General features: G+C 34.8%; 1 long non-coding RNA gene across 2 annotated transcripts in view; it reads left to right on the forward strand.

Annotated features, from left to right (window-relative positions):
• Positions 1-9,584, forward strand: part of LOC131992601 (uncharacterized) — a 58,047-nt gene extending 48,463 nt beyond the window's left edge. The window contains exon 4 of one of the 2 annotated variants that reach the window (XR_009396232.1): positions 9,556-9,584. This is a non-coding gene — a long non-coding RNA (uncharacterized LOC131992601). Of the gene's footprint in view, positions 1-5,329; positions 5,373-9,555 lie in introns of those variants that run through there. The other variant, XR_009396231.1, reaches the window with a different exon arrangement.
• Positions 9,585-11,180: the final 1,596 nt, after the last annotated feature.

Below are 11,180 nucleotides of genomic sequence, written 5' to 3' on the forward strand. Positions count from 1 at the left end.
AAAAAGTCAGTCGGGTCACTTTAGACCATGTGGTGCATCAAAGGGTTAATACGGTCTGTGTTGCTTGAAGACAATCCTGGACACTCTAAGGTATTTAGATCCAGCAGGTAGCGAGAGGTGAGTGTTACCTTTGTCGGTAAGCTGAGGTACAATAACGCTAACAGGTCACCGTGTGTTATCTGAACAGGTATTTGACCTGTCTGCCCCGACTCTGTTACGACTACACTAGCAACATGATCTGAGCCTGACGGGCTCACGGCTCTATGACTGACTAATTCAGCAGACAGGCTCATAAAGTAGACAGGAGGCTTCCTCTGTGTGTGTGTGTGTGTGTGTGTGTGTGTGTGTGCATGTGTGTTAGAGAGGGTCTCAAATTTAGATGGGCACATCTTTACTCTTCCACCATGATTGTTATCAGAATATGGTAAAATATGTGTTGGTCTGTTTGACTGAATGAGATTTATTTGCTGGAGATCATTTAAAGAGAGAGTAAACATGGAGACAGGAGAGAGTTTGAGTGACACTAATGACTTTGAAATGTGACTACAACACCGTCTCTCAGTATCACTTTTATACAGTCAAATAACACACACACACACACATTCTTGTACTTCTATCTTTGTGAGGACCGTCGTTGGAACAGTGAATTCCCTTGCAAGGTTATAATAGTTTTGGATTTTTCATTAGTTTTAGTTTTAATTTTGTTGTGAATTTTTGTTTTCAAATTCAATTGGTTTTAATGAGTCTTTAGAGTGAGTTTGCTAGTTTTAGTTTAGTTTTTATTAGTTGTAGTTTTTTGTAATGGGGTATTTGTTGGGTGGGAGATTAAAAGAGTTCACAGTAAATTTTGCCTTTATTTCCTTTGTCTGATCCATCTTCAATATGTATGAAAAAAGTTGACAAAGACGAAAACTAAGGACATTTTCACTATAATTTTAGTTAGTTTTGTAACCACACAATACAGTTTCAGTTAATTATCATTATCATGTAACCTTTAACCCTTAAAACAAAGTCTGAAATCGAAAAAAAGCCTTTAAAGAAGTGAGGAGTGACCGAAATGTCCTCACTTCTATCACTATGACTTATTTCTATATATATATTATTTGCTGGAGATCATTTGGAGAGTAAACATGGAGACAGGAGAGAGTTTGAGTGACACTAATGACTTTGAAATGTGACTACAACACCGTCTATCAGTATCACTTTTATACAGTCAAATAACACACACACACACTCTTTGTAATAAAGAGAAGACATAGAAATCACTTATTAGAATATGGGACCGTTGAAGTTAAAACTTGCAATGGCCAATGCTTTAACTTTTTAATCATAATTTTTAAGCACTTCAATAAATCTGAATCTTCTTAACTCATTCTGTCTTAGTTTGACCTGTCTTAAATTTGTATTCCTGCCAGCAGTCGCTGTCCAAATGTGCCAGACTTTCAATTCTAGAAAAACAAGATTATATGTTTTTAACCAAAAGAAAACAACATTTAAATTATATCATTGTAACGGCCACCTTCATTCATCTGTTTTCAAAAAACAAGACCATTGCACCACTATCAAATGTCAAATAGATACATTAGCTTTAGATCATATACTAGAAAAACTGTCAGTGGCAGGATTATTGGCTGTGTGTAGGTTGTCTCTCAGTGGAAAGTGAAAGGTGAGCAATGTTCCCTTATATCAGACTGCAGTGTGTCAAATAACAAGAATAGAAGGGAAGATACATTTAAGATTGGAAAAGATCAGATCTTATTTTGGATTGTGCATTGTGGTGAGAAGGTAATTTGGAAGCAATTCATATCCAGTGCAAGTCATGTGTCAGCAATTGTTGTCTCACTACTTTGGTTTAAATCAGGGGTCTCAAACTCAAATTACCTGGGGGCCGCTGGAGGCACTATCAAAATGACCAAAAAAAGACACAAAATTACCAAAAAAGAGACACAAGATGACAGAAAAAAACTATATTGCATAAAAAAGACACAAAAGTACCAAAAAAAGACACAAAATGACCGAAAAAAGACACAAAATTACAAAAAAGTCACAAAATGACTGAAAAAACACTAAATTACTTAAAAAGAAGGCCCAAAATGACAAAAAAATTAACAGAATTACCAAAAAAGACACACAACTATTAAAGAACTTATTTAAAAAAGACACAAAAGTACCAAAAAAGTCACAGAATTACCAAAAAAGACACATAATTATTTAAAAAAGACACAAAATAATGAAAAAAATACACAAAATTACCAAAAAAGACACAAAATTATTAAAAAGAGACACAAAATTATTTAAAAAAGACAAAATTATTAAAAAGAGACACAAAGTGATTTTAAAAAAGACACAAAATTACCCCAAAAAAAGTAATTAAAGGGACCTTCCACACACAACACGGTAAAGTGCCATTCATATATAACTCACATTAAACTTTCATATCAAGGTGGGGGCCACAAAATATCATCACGAGGGCCACAATTGGCCCGCGGGCCACGAGTTTGAGACCCATGGATAAAATTCACTGAAACTACTGCCACTAATTTCATTAACGTATTTAGTTTTCCCCCCCATCTTAATTAGATTAATCTTATATTAGATGTCATCTTAGTGTGGGTTACATCAACAACAAAATAACACACACACACACACACACACACACACACGTCTGACTTTCTCCTCTCAGCTACATGTCCAGACGGGTGAAACACACACCAGAAAACACATCACCCGAGCCACCTCAGGTACACACTACTCCCTTCCACTCTGTTACCTTACCTTCACACAGTGTAACCTCTCTTAATAATTACCTCACACACACACACACACACACTGAGAGCTCAGGTGACCATCACACACACACACTGGCAGACATCTGTGAATTCAAGCTTTTCATGGTCAGATTTCTAGAAGTGAAGCAGCTAGAGAGGCCATCAACACATAATAAAACCCATTAGTGATTGACCTCATTGTAAAAACTCCAAATTATCTCACTTTTCCATTTGTTTTAAACACAACATACATGTATGTTATGCAGTAAAGCAGCAATTTATTAACTTTATGCAAAAAGCAATAAGTGTTTTTAATAAGGTCACTGTGTTTTTTTTGGAGTGCATTTCTGTGCAGGTGCTTATGCATGCATGCACATATGTAAATCACCTTCAAAATAAGAGCACTGTGGTTGTATTTGTTTTTTTAATTTAAAACCTGAAGTTTTCTTGAAAGATTTTTCAGCCTCTGTAGCAAATAGAAATGAAATTCAAAAAGTATTTGAGAGCTTATAGCTGTTATATCTGAGCTCCCTCGCTATAGTCGTCTTCCACCATGATTTCAGTTCTGGAAAAGTCCCATTATGCATGTATTCTCATTTTGTGTCTTTTTGTGTCTTTTTTAAGTCATTTTGTGTCTTTTTGTGTCTTTTTTTTAGTCATTTTGTGTCTTTTTTTTAGTCGTTTTGTATCTTTTTTTAGTCATTTTGTGTCTTTTTTTAGTCTTTTTGTGTCTTTTTGTGGAATTTTTTGGTAATTTTGTGTCTTTTTTAAATAATTTTGTGTCTTTTTCTGGTCATTTTGTGTCTTTTTTAGTAATTTTGTGTCTTTTTTTGGTAATTTTGTGTCTTTGCAATAATTTAGTCTTTTTTAGTAATTTTGTGTATTTTTTTTGGTCATTTTGTGTCTTTTTGCAGTATTTTTTTTTTTTTATCATTTTGTGTCTTTTTTTGGTCATTTTGTGTCTTTTTTGTTAGTAATTTGTCTTTTTTGGTCATTTTGATACTGCCCCCATCGGCCCCCAGGTAATTTGAGTTTGAGACCCCTGCTCTACATAGTTGGTACATGATGCACTTTGAATAAATATTTCCTGCAGATCTCAAGAGCTTGCACTGGATACGACACTTCACGTGAAGCCAGTCACATAAAAGATTATTAAGAAAATTGAAGGACAAAAAGATAGACTCCTTTAATGTTCTTTCTTTTGAGTAACATTGGTGTATTTTAGGTTAATCACCAATCATATATAGATTGGTGATTTATCTAAAATACATCACAGTTTCTGTAATCACTTAAACTCTTAACAAGCCTTCACGTCAGTTGACTAAAGACTCTGATAGCTTGGTCCCACGCTGTGACAGTCGCCTGCAGAGTAAAAAACAACAGCTTCTAAATGTCAAGGTGTCCCTTTTTAACAAGTCTGGCACATTTATTGTGACATACCCACCAGGAAATGCAACTAATGCCATCAAGGTCTAATTATGAGGCAGCTCTGACTGCGCTCCAGGCCTCATCCATCATACTCTGTGCTGATACTGTCTCTGCCCATAGAAACGCTGGTAATCATGCTCTGTCTCCTGTGCCATTTGTCATCCTCCATGGCTGGCTGGCTTTGTGCTAATCACTACTATTACAACCATATCAGCACACCTAAGCAGCCCTAATGGACTCATCCTGCTGCTATGTTAAGAAGACTCTCACCTCAATATATGGGGATTTTCTTAACCCATTTAGGCCTAAAACGCCTGGAAAAAATGCCTGTAAAACCTCTGGGTGATTTTAAAATAATCCCCTAAAACCTGAAGTTTTTCTGTAAATTCAACAGAAGTGTCAACTCTTCCTACTAAATAATAGATTTTTCAGCCTCTGTAGCTGATAGAAATGAACTCCCCATGTTGCATTGTGACACTCCCACATGTATTCTCATTTTGTGTCTTTTTGTTTCTTTTTTTTTGTCATTTTGTCTTTTTTTTTTTTTAGTTATTTTGTGTCTTTTTATGTCATTTTGTCTTTTTTTACTCATTTTGTGTCTTTTTTTGTCATTTTGTGTCTTTTTTGTAGTTATTTTGTGTCTTTTTTTGTCATTTTGTCTTTTTTGTCAATTTCTGTCTTTTTTAGTCATTTTGTGTCTTTTTGTCATTTTGTGTCTTTTTTGTAGTTATATTGTGTCTTTTTTGTCATTTTGTCTTTTTTGTCAATTTCTGTCTTTTTTGTCATTTTGTCTTTTTTGTCAATTTGTGTCTTTTTTTTTTGTCATTTTGTGTCTTTTTTTTAAAAGTTTTTTTAGTTTAATTTAAGAGCTGATATCTAGACATTTTACATGGTTTTCTTGATAATAACCAAAATCATTAACAAGAAAACCATGGAAAATGTTTAGATATCAGCTATTTTTGTTGTTATCATTATATTTGTCCAAACAAATGTACCTTTAGTTGTACCAGGCATGACAATGAACAAGAAAATGAAAAAAACAAAGGAGGTCTAATCATTTTTTCCATGACTGTAAGAAATATTTATAGTTGTAAATTTCATCAAGATAAACTAGATATTTTCTATTTTTTAAGGAGGGAAACTAAAATCCATCCATCCATTCTCGTCCGCTTATCCGGGGCTGGGTCGCGGGGACAACAACGAGGAGCAACACCTCATTAATTATATTTAAGTCATATAAACGTGTTAATCTTTCAAATAAAATGACAATTTAGACATTTTGATTCCTGTTCATTTGGCCCCATGTTCTTACATCACATCACTCCCAGTTTTAGCTCGTGAGAATTAGGTGTCTTTCGCTTTTTAAAGTGTATTTTACAATTTTATCTATACTTTGGCAGTCGGTTTTTTGGCAATGCAAGTCAGATTCTGAAACACTGAGTTTTGGCAGCTTCCTGAGCATCTGCTTATAGGTAATAAAAACAGACACACAGCCTTCCAGTTTCTCAGCTGGAGATGGAAACATCTCTGGCATTTTTAATTCACTTAAACACTCATACTTTTTTATGAGAAAACAAACAAAACCCTATGCCTGCACTGTTTGACTGAGAGTAATGCACTGCAGAAATAAGCAAGTTTTCTGAATTTATGGTTGCAGTTTCTTCCCAAAATATTGTTTCTAAATCTCTGAAGAACCATGCAGCAAGCCAGTTTTATCAATCAAACCTTTAGTGTCATGCAGCACGGAGAGAAGTCACTCTTATATGCAACATTTCTGTCTTACATGATCAAAGAACTGGAGGTAGTTACAGATGAAGTGACGACGTAATCCTTAGAAGTCTAAGCATTCACATTACTTCACCCTTTGGAGTTTGGGGCTCTTTTGTCGGTTTTGGGCTTCTTTTTTCATTTGCCTGTGTAAACAACTTAAAAATCTTTACCATGACGTGTTGGTACCACTGTTTTTAAGACAACCTCACCTATATGAGCACAAAAAATGACAAAAAACACACATAAAACACCAAAAACACACACAAAATTACAAAAAACACATACAAACACATTCAAAACACACTCAAAACACACCAAAAACATAATAAAAATACAAAAAACACACATAAAACACTAAAAACACACACAAATTACAAAAAACCTATACAAACGCACTCAAAACACACCAAAAACATAATAAAAATACAAAAAAACACAAAAAATACACACAAAAAGTAGTAAACACAAAAGATTGCATTACAAATGCTAAAAGCACAAAGCTAAATTTGAAAAATCTCTGCAAAAAAAGTAAAATCATGTTATTACACTTGGTCGAGGTGTTTTTTTTAATTTTTTTTTACCTTTGCTTAAAAAGGGTTAATGCATTAAATTGGACATTGAAACTTCTGGAAAAGCCAAAACTTTAGAGAAACGCTGCAAAATTACAAAAAACACACATGAAACATAAAAAACCACAGAAAATTACAAAAAAACACATACAAACACACTCAAAACACACCAAAAACATAATAAAAATACAAAAAAACCCATAATAAAAATACAAAAAAATTACAAAGAAATTACAAAAAACACACAAAGAAAACAGTAAACACAAAACATTGCATTACAAATGCTAAATGCACAAAGCTAAATTAGAAAAATTAAAATCATGTTAATTGGTCGGGTGTTTTTTTTACCTTTGCTGAAAAAGGGTTAATGCGTTAAATTGGACATGGAAACTTATTGTTTAAATATCAAGAATCTAATACTATTTTTCCACACATTACAATGAATGCTCGCACAGAACCACATTAATATTGTTATTTTCAGTAAACAGGATGCAGGAGAGGCCTGCAGGCCTCGGGGCTTGAACTCTCTCTCTTTCTCCCTTTTGCCCTTTAAAATATATACATATAAATTCAGCCTTTCCTTTACAATTTGTCCACCTCTTTTCTAGTCTCTCCCTCTGTTCATCACTCTGTCTCCTCGTCCTCCTCCCATCCCACCTCCTCCTTTCTCCTGGTAGCAGACGCCCGGGGCTGCTCCCTTGGTCTGATGCTCCCAGCAGGAGGGAGGAGTGAGGAGGCAGGAGGACACAATGCTACATAATAATAGCATGTTGTAGTCACAGGACGGCTAGTTTACATTTAAATGTTTCAATTACAAAAACAGATGCATACTTGTCTTTAGAGGGCTTTTTTAAAAGCTAAAGTCTAATTCAATCAATCATAATTATGTTTATTCAAAGCAAAATAAGTGGTGGATATGTTGAAACGAATTCCCTTTTTGTATTAATTTAATAGCATTAAGAGCTACGGGGTATTAATATTAAACACGCCCTTTTTACCGCCAGGTGTGCATAAAACACAGGTTATAAACGTCTTTTTTAAATTATTTTTTTACTCTTTTTATTGTTTTTTCAATTTTATAATCACAAACAAAAACAATTCAGACAACAAAGCACAAAACAAAACAAAGGAAAAACTAGCAGACCCAAACTAGCAGAGCGTTGCGCTCTATATTTCAATTTTTAAATAAAATAAGTAATTAAATAAAAAGACAACAGGTAAACGAAGAGCAGAAACATAAAATAAATGAATAAAATAAATGAAAGGGCAGACAGTCGTCATCTTCCAGGGAATAATGAAGAGTTTCTGTAATAAACGTCTTTTTAAAAATACAAAAATGTGAAATTATTAGTTATCTTTTAGGTGTCGGCTGATAATTATCAGTATTATAATTATCTTTGGAAAAGAATGCATGTCATTTATCGCTTTAGTGGAGTAAAAACGTAAAAAAAAATCTCATTGAACGATGCATTTAATCAGTTATACACATATTTTAAATAACATTTTGCATGCTCAAAGCCTTTGCATGGATAAAACCAGCAATGCCGTAATGTAAAACAACCTACTCTAAAAAAAAAAAAATAGTCAAATGTTAAGAATTAATAACTTTTCAGTGGCGGAGGCTCTTGCAAATTAGCAGCATAAGTGCCCTGATTGTGACAGTATATTTATTATGCATAGTTTTTTGACTGAAACAAATGTGATGCGTGTCTCTGCAGTGCCTCGCCACTGAGGCTTTGCGCTCATTGTAAATCACCCAGCTAGCTCTCACTGCTCGGGAACATGAGCTGCAGTAAATGAGTCAAATATAAAATGAACACTTTGTGTGTTTATCTCATCTCTTCAGTCCCGACTGCAGCGCGTTGGAAAGTAATAAAGCAGTGCGTAGTTTTCACAGAGAGCTAGTAATTATGGGAGCGCTGTGATGAGAAGGTTTTCTCTAGATAGACTAGATTGGCCATTCATTATCAGCAGCCCTGCACACACACACACACACACACACACACACACACACACACACACACACACACACACACACAAGCTGCACAGAGACAATGGAGTGCAGGCTGATTCAATCTGGGCTTGTACTTACAGACAACAATGAGATAATCAAGTAGAGCATTACACCGCACAGTGCAGGGCCTGGTGTGTGTGTGTGTGTGTGTGTGTGTGTGTGTGTGTGTGTGTGTGTGTGTGTGTGTGTGTGTGTGTGTGTGTGTGTGTGTGTGTGTGTGTGTGTGTGTGTGTGTGTGTGTGTGTGTGTGTGTGTGTGTGTGTGTGTTTCGAAGAGACACATTTCAAGCCATTCTGTTAAATGTTCTGACGTTTAGCGTATTTCTGTCCGTTTCGGAGTGTTATAGGTGAATTTAAAACAAGCAACAAACACTCTCTGGTGTAGGGCTGGGCGATATAAACAATATATCGATATATTTTTAAATGTGATATGGAATTAGATCATATCGCATATCGATATAGTTAAAAAAAAAGTCTTTCTTTTTATATAAATGCTGCCCTTACTAGGGTTTGTCATATTTAGTTATTTTGTAATGTTTGTTATTCTTTTCTCATATCAATATATTTATTTCAGAAAAAGATTGGCCTATTTTATTTTATAGGCTATTTGTATTTAAGTTATGTTTTATTTAAATGTGCACTTTATGGAGCTTTGCGTATTTAAGAGAACATACATACTGTATAACAAGCTTTTAAAAAAATCTGTTTTAATAAAACTACTTGTGACATGTCATATTTGGCTTTGACTGAACATTTGCGATATAAAATATTGGGATATATATCCATCCATCCATCCATTTTCCTCCGCTTATCCGGGCCGGGTCGCGGGGGCAGCAGGTTAAACAGGGCATTCCATCGATATTCAGCCTAAATATATCGGGATGTGATTTTTGGTCCATATCGCCCAGCCCTACTGTGGCACCAACAAGTAGAAATAGGAGAGAAAATAGAAAATCTGGCGCTCTGTGCAACAAACTCTGCTTTACATCTCTTGTGGAGGAACGCAGGATACAGAAAACATCTGAAGAGGAAGAGAGAAAAGGAGGAAAAGTACAGAAATGTGAAGAGTTTAAAGAAGGAAGTGGGGAGAAAATAAGACGAGGAGAAAGAAAAGGCCTGTAATTTATAGTTGTCAGAGGAGCATGGTTTACCATCTCTTCTTCTTCGTCTTCGTCGTCCTCTTTTTGTGTCTTTTTTTTGTCATTTGGTGTCTTTTTTTAGTCATTTTGTGTCTTTTTTTTAGTCATTTTGTGTCTTTCTTTGTCATTTTGTGTCTTTTTTCTTAGTTATTTTGGTTTTTTTTGTCATTTTGTGTCTTTTTTTAGTCATTTTGTGTCTTTTTTTAGTCATTTTGTGTCTTTTTTTGGTCATTTTGTGTCTTTTTTGGTCATTTTGTTTCTTTTTTTGTCTTTTTTTGTCATTTAGTGTCTTTTTTTGTGTGTTCATTTTATGTCTTTTTTGGTCTTTTTGTGTCTTTTTTGGTCATTTTGTGTCTTTTTTTTAGCCATTTAGTGCCTTATTGTGTCTTCTTCTTCTTCTTCTTCTTCTTCTTCTTCTTCTTCTTCTTCTCCTTCTTCTCCTCCTCACCAGTACTTGCTCTCTCTCAGCTCCTCAATTGATATGTGCTTGATTTCCAACAGCCCCCTCCGGCGCCCGCTGGGGAGCCTTTTTAGATTTTACGCTTGGATATATCTGTTTAACTCCCCGTTTACCCCTCTGACAGCACGGCGACACACACACACACACACACACACACACACAGAAGAAGCTGCTGGCGGAGAGTGTGAGGGAGAGGGATGCTACCCCACGGTCCTCTGGGAATTGGATATAATACAATATAATAAAAGAAAGACAAGAGGAGAGAAGGAGAGATGTTTTTATTGTGGCGCAAGACACCCAACATCAATGTGTGTGTGTGTGTGTGTGTGTGTGTGTGTGTGTGTGTGTGTATATATATCTGGCTGATATGTGTGGATGAAGCACAGACACATTTATCAGCACAGGAGTAGAGGAAAAAGCCTTTTAAGAAATACAAAAAAGTAACTTTAGGGTGCAACTTTTTCCCACTCATATCTCCGTCATTATTTAAACCATTTAGGCCTAAAACGGCTGTAAAAAATGCCTGTAAAACCTCTGGGAGATTTTAAAATAAGGCCCTAAAACCTGAAGTTTTTCTGTAAATTCAACAGAAGTGTCAACTCTTCCTACTAAATAATAGATTTTTCAGCCTCTGTAGCAGATAGAAATGAAATTCAAAAAGTATTTGAGAGCTTATAGTTGTTATATCTGAGCTCCCTCCACTATAGTTGCACATGTATTCTCATTTTGTCTTTTTTTAATCATTTTCTGTCTTTTTTTGTCATTTTGTCTTTTTTTTAGTCAATTTGTATCTTTTTTTAGTCATTTAGTGTCTTTTTTGGTCACTTAGTGTCTTTTTTTAGTCTTTCTTTGTCATTTCGCGTCTTTTTTTGTCATGTTGTGTCTTTTTTTAGTCAGTTTGTGTCTTTTTGTCTCTTTTGGTCAGTTTGTGTCTTTTTTTGTCTTTTTTTGTCATTGTGTGTGTTTTTTGAGTCATTTTGTGTCTTTTTTCAGTCATTTTGTCTCTTTTTTTAGTCATTTTGTCTCTTTTTTT

The sequence above is a fragment of the Centropristis striata genome, chromosome 19, assembly GCF_030273125.1.
Source record: "Centropristis striata isolate RG_2023a ecotype Rhode Island chromosome 19, C.striata_1.0, whole genome shotgun sequence".
Taxonomy (NCBI): Eukaryota; Metazoa; Chordata; class Actinopteri; order Perciformes; family Serranidae; genus Centropristis; species Centropristis striata.